This window comes from Hetaerina americana, unplaced genomic scaffold, assembly GCF_022747635.1.
Source record: "Hetaerina americana unplaced genomic scaffold, ioHetAmer1.1.p SCAF_1, whole genome shotgun sequence".
Classification (NCBI taxonomy): domain Eukaryota; kingdom Metazoa; phylum Arthropoda; class Insecta; order Odonata; family Calopterygidae; genus Hetaerina; species Hetaerina americana.
Window position 1 is genome coordinate 64683116 of NW_027286069.1, and position 6853 is coordinate 64689968.

Consider the following 6853-nt stretch of genomic DNA (forward strand, 5'->3'; position numbering starts at 1 on the left):
TATGTAATCTGCGTTTGCTGTTTGATATACTTATTACGTACAATTTTAAGGTAAACATTTGTGCATAATTATTCCCCGTGATTAATTAATAATCATGAAACAACCGCGATTAGTGTGGTTTAAATTAAGTCACGAGCTCGGTAGTATAACATTATTTTTTTCAACCTATGTGCCTGCTCAATTTTAGTTATAATTCTTGAAACCAGTCGCCCCCTATGGAAGTGGACCACCACTTCGCCGCGCCGACGACGCATCTTTCAAATGTTCTGCCTTATCAAACTTTCCAGATGCCCCCTTCCGCTTTCTTCCAGATTTGAGAAATCGAATCGTTGAAGCTGTGAGCGCAAAAGGTAGCGACAAGTTGACTCGTGTGTGGTAAGAAATGAACTACTTTTCTAATGTTTATCACACAGTGCATTACACTCGTGCTGCGTGCAACTATTTTGAGTACGTAAATGAAACTTCTTAGCGGACTTAGAACGTTATTCTCTCCAATGAATTCAGAATGTGTTTCTGTCTTTTACAATTTCTTTGAAATAAAAGTTTAAAATTGGCTCCGCCATTTTAAATAACTCTATATATTTAACCTTGGATTTCGGCTTTCAAAATTTCTCAATTGCGTCGTACATATTTATTTTCTTGACGCTCCCAGTTGCTCTATTCCCCTTAAATTTCTTCTTTCATAGTCATAGTGGCGCATAGTCATAGGGATAAGCCGCGGAAGCGTACCAAAGTGAACCATATTTGCTTAGGATTAAAGTTGATGCTTAATCAATATACAGTTCGAGTGGCAGAAGATTCTTATCTGGCCATTTCGTGTATTTCATAATGCGCTTGTGAAGTGATAAAATTGTACGGAAGAGATAAATTTTGCTGCACCACCATTGTGGAAATTACTTGAGGTAAAGAAAAGGCTGAAAATGCTTCGTCAGTAGGGTATGCACTACAGTAAAGGATAGAGGAGACACGGTATTTTGGCAGGATATTACCGTACTGATAATGAATTTGCCGACAGGCCGGCCAGCCTAATTTGCCGACCCCGGTAGCGGCGGTCCTTGCCTGCTTACTCGGAGGTCGTAAGTTCGATTTCCACCTAGGCGGGTTTTCCTCCGCCTAAGGTTAGGTGGAAGAAGGGACAATAAAGTTTCAATCTCGCCCCATTAATGTCGTTGCTTTAATATACGTAGTTACATGCAAACCCTTCGCTCTCACTTTGTCTGCCTTTCCCGGACCTCCAAATTTTACTACTCCCTCCTATCAAAATAATATGCACACAGCCTCTTCAACTAAACCCTATAGGATCCACTTATCGCTAAAATAATATTTTTACTATCGTATATTGTTATATTCACAATGAATCACAAACCTAATGTTAAAATGAACTTAAATTGCATTTAGCGGTAATGCGCAAACAGTATTATTATGGCATTACTTGTATGTGCCGGTAATTAGGCACATAAAAGTAATACACAAGTCTTAAATGTCGGAAAATACATTATATCAAGGAGACACTAGAACAACTCGAGTCACAATAATCATGCAACATGCTATGAATGCATAAATCATACTCATTAACTTAAAATTAAGTACACGTCAGTACCAATAAAAGCCCATGTGGTTACTGATGTATTAAAATTAATTTAAGTAGGTAACTACCATGTTTAATATAAAACCAAAGTCAAAACTTGTTCATGGATTTATCATTATTATACAATGAGAGGTTTCTCAATATAAAATACCAAGCATTGAAGTACATCAAGCTTTGTTTTGATAAGCTTTGTCGCAAGTTAAATAAAGTGTGCTTTAGATATATAAATTTAATAACTTGAAATGGGTAAATGTTATGTAGATTATTTTGTTTTAGTTGAAACTGATACAAGGTGCTGAGTTGGGAAACAACCAGGAAAACAGGCCCATGTATAAAATAAAATGTGCATCAACCAAAAACATGATGAGACTGTTGGATGAACTGAAAACTCAAGTAAATATGATGAAAGAACATATATTCCTTGTAAAAACATCCCCCATGAGTAAGCTTAATGTAGTATTGCTTAGTAATGAGAAAAAAACTATATAAACAAGTTTAAAACATTAAGGATGGATTGAAGTAAATGTAAACAAGAAAGTTATAACTGTGATATTCCAAAATATTTCATATATTTGGTGGTGATAGATTAATGTAATGATACCCAAATAATTTTAATGTAATGCCAAATCATCTGCCTGACTAAAGACCTATGGTGAGATTTAAAAAAAATAAATAAGTGCATCCTTCAAAGGTTAAAGCTCGATGGCTACAAAATTTTTATGTATTTAACCCAAATAATTGCAGCATAATTGACTACAATGTGAAAACGTAACCTACTAGTCTAGCATTTAAATATATCAGCCTTGTGAATAAGGGAAAAATAAGTACCACACAAAGAGCCAATATCTGGTTTAGCAGGACTTCTAACTTGACCAGTAGAGTTTGTGGGTGGAATGCATGATCTCTTTGTGAGGTATTCTCTGATTAATGCCATTTATTTCACATTCAATTACAAATATATTTGTTTTTTCTATCCATTAAGTCCATCTTAGATCTTCCTATTTTCTTTAATCCCTCTAATCATCCCAATAAAATTTATATGCAAACTCAATTCTTTATTGCTTTTTCACCCAGAGTATCATAAACATAGGCACAGGAAAATTCAAGCATTCAAATGTCCTCTCTTTTTCGAAGATGACCCAGCTTTTAACCCTGTACAATACCACAATTAACATTTCAGTTTATTATTATTATTAAAAATACACATGTGCTAATAGACATTGTCAGGTGGCACACAAGTCCCAAATAATTGCGAAAGATAGTACATAAAACCAGACTTCAAAACAAAAATCTCTTTAACAAAACAAGTGAATCCCCATCCCATTTACAGCCATTAATCAACAAGAAAAAAAAGATAAATTAAAAATTAAATTAAGCTATTACATATAATACATTACACCACACATCAATCAAATTATTTCATATATGCCTTACATCTATTCTTAAAAGTATACACTCTGTTAGGAAAGGGCTCGAATATTTTTGCAGGTAAGGTGTTCCACTCAACAATTGTTCTATTTAGAAAAGAAAATTTTTTATTATTATTTTTTTTTAAATTTTAAAGCTTTCATTTTTTAAAGTTTTTTTTATTTTAAAGTTTAATTAATTAAATTTAATTTAAAATTAAATTAATTTTTTAAAGTTTTTTTTTATTTTAAAAACTTTAAAGTTTATATGAAATTTTTCTAATAAATGCCTTATCAGATACCCTACTATCCTGTTTATTCCATCTCAATGCATATTCCTCTTCATCAATTATTACTTCTATGTTTTTCTTTCTCAAAGGTTTTTACTCATGATGAATATCCTTCAGGTTAGGGAGTGAGCTTTTTCAGTGTTTCTTGCAGACATAATTTCCTCTATATCTCTACATTTATCCTCATCCTTTTTCAATATTTCTACATTTGTCCTCATTTCTTATTTTCTCTGCTTAACACAGTATTTATACTATTATAGTTGTCTGTTTCCTTTTACATTTTACTATTTTTTGCATTATTCCAAGAGATTGGAATGGGTCCTTCATAAGATCTTTTTGTGGCCACTCTGTCCTTAATGCTATCTTTATTTCTGAATTCGACCTTATATTTCTGAATGTTTTTACATCCCTATTTGTGTTCATTTTACTCTGTATTGTTTTATATCTTTAACATTTATTGATATCTCTTTGGTAAAATTTTGACTTTTGTAAATAAAATAATTTTGAATAATTAATAAACTGTAGTAATAATCAATTATTTTGGCCATTTTGTTAGACCCAATCTATTCCTTAAATTAGAATGCTGCAGTAGACATTACCTTTCTTAGACTCACCGAACCTGTCTACTCAACATCTATCGGAGGACATGTTAGAAATCCTGTCTCTACCTTAGATAAAAAAAATCCGAGATACATGCTTTCAGCATTGATGAAAAATTTATCATTATTTTTTATGTCGTCCTATCAAAGTGACACAAAGTTTTGTAATGGATAGATAAATGAATCATGAGGACAAAACATGTGTAATAATCTCTCATGAACCATCTTTTTGTTGCTTTCTTCATTGATTGACGGACATCAGTGGACTGTATCAGTAAAGAAGCTTTAATATCACATCCTTTTTTCTCCAGAGAATTTCCTTCGGGTGAAATTCATATGATTAACCATATAAGTGACAATTCATGCTGCAGGATCATAGTTCACTTTACCTTATTTGGTTTTTTCATCTGGAGATGAATGTTCATCTAAAATGAAAATAAAATTTTCTCAAGCATTACAGTTTCAGGCTTAACTTTATGGAATTCCTTCATGATGAGGGTAAAAAAAGAAACTTTGCACTTCCATAAAAAGATTTAATACTTCACACGACCATAGTTTCGATGCTGTGAATCATCATCAAAGGACTCCTATATCTTTCCGCACCAACTCCATCCGTACCAAAGCAGTGATGACCATTGACGGTCCCCACCCAATGAAGGTCAAACCATTGCAGACAAACACCCCCCTAATAAAATGAAGAACAGTGTGTTTTTTCTGCTTTTCTTTCTAAGGAGGTGGAGGGATACATTGTGTTCTTCATTTAATGAGCATAAACTTCCACAAATTTGTGCCAGAAACTATCTAATACATACCCTCCCCCTCCCAATAGGTTTCTGCACCAGTACTCAACTTACCCCCTCTCCCTTACTCCCACTACCTTCCTCCCCTCTTGGAGTAAGGCTATATAAGTTGGAAAATTTTTTATGTTTGTCATTTGATGATGATGCACAGCATTGAAAACATGGTCGTGTGATATATGAAATCTTTATTTGGAAGTTCAAAGTTTCTTTTTTTATCCTCATCATGAAATTTTCTTATTAAAGAAGTTATCGCATTTTACTCTCTTCTCCACCGCGTCCATTAATCAACAATTTACACATTCTAATTCGGTATTCGTTGTCACGTCAATCATTTTTACCTAATATATATATATATTTATTATTATTAGGTAATCTACCAGTTAAGGTAGGTTTTTGGATGGACGCAGCTAATAAATAAATATTTTGTGATTCCTAACAAAATACAAAATCCAGTATCCTACTCTACATCAGACCCCTCTTCATCTCTGAGTATTTTCTTCCTCCCTTCATCTCGTCCAACATCCCTATCCTGTTCCTTCCCTTTCCTCGTTTGCCTAACATTCTCCCCTCAATTACAGTCTTCAACATCCCACTGCTTGTCAATACTGCCTTCATCCACTTTTCCTGCCTCCACAGGATTTCTCCCAACAAACCCCTCTCTTCACCCACCATACCAAGTACTTCCTCATTTGTTTTCTTCTCTGTCCATTTCACCTCCATTCCTCTCCACACCCACATTTCAAAAGCCTCCAATCTACTGCTATCTTCCTGCTTCAGTGACCACGTTTCCGCGCCGTACATAACTACCCTCCATATCAAAGTTTTGACAATTCTTTTTTTAACATCCTTACTCCACATCCGTGTCATCAATTCCCTCCTCCTTGTGAAAGCCTCTATACCTAGTGCAATTCTTCTTGTTACGTTCCTACTACTTTGTACGTGTTGGTACAAAACGCTTCTGAGATACGTTAACTGTTCTACCTGCTCTGGGTTTTGCCCTCTTATTTTAATGTTCCACTTAGCCTTTTTCTTTCTAGAAAATCGCATAACCTTTGTTTAATTAATATTGATTCTCATCCCATACCTGTCGCACTGAATTTCCAATTCGCTCAGCTATGCCTGCAACCCCTTGGCTGACTGACAAACTAAAGCTTGGTCATCAGCAAACCTAACTGATTTTATGAATTCCCCGCCCACTTTCATTCCTACCTCCAGTCCTTCCCATGCCTCTTTAATCATTTCCTCTACATACAGGTTGAACAGCAAGGGTGATAATGGGCAACCCTGCCTCTTCCTAACACTGCCCATCCAGACTCCCCGTTCCCCACTCGCACCTGAGCAGTCTGAGACATGTAAAGGTTGCGGATAAGCCTCCATTCCCTCCAATCTATTCCTATTTTCTGCAATATGCTCATTAGTTTTTCCCAATTCACTCAATCAAATACTTTTTCGAAATCTACGAAACAGGCAAATACCTCCTGGTTGTGTTCTATATTCCTCTCGATTAATAATCTCATTACTGCAATGGCATCAGGTGTACCTCTCCCCCTCCTGAACACAAACTGATCATCCCCTAAGTAATCATTTGCCCTACTCTCAATCCTTTTGTTTATCATCCTGAGGAAGACTTTAGCTGTGTGGGATATCAAACTTATTGTACTGTAGTCCTCACATGATATAGCCTTTACCTTTTTCGGAATAGGAACTAAAACTGATCTCACAAAGTCTTCTGGCCAGATTCCTTCCTCATAAATACTACAAATGAGCCCATATAGCCTCTTCCTCCCACATTTTCCTAAACATGTCAATAGTTCCGCAGGAATGTTACCCGCCCCCACGGCCTTATTTAGTTTCATCTCCCTTAATGCCCTTTCTATCTCATGGTTGAGTATGCCTGGACCTAAGCTATCTTCTTCTACGTCATGTTCCTTTTCTATATTTAACTTTGTTGGCCTAAGTTCTTTACTATACAGTTCTTCTATATACTCCTTCCATCTCTCTTGGATTTTTCCTGTGTCAACTATTAACTTACCCGCCTTATCTCTAACTGTTATTATAGATCTCTCTTTCTTACTTCCCGATAAGGATTTAACTTTGCTAACCAGTGCACCAATTGCACCCTTCCTCTGCAGACTTTCCATATCCTCGCACTGCGTCTTCCACCAGGCTT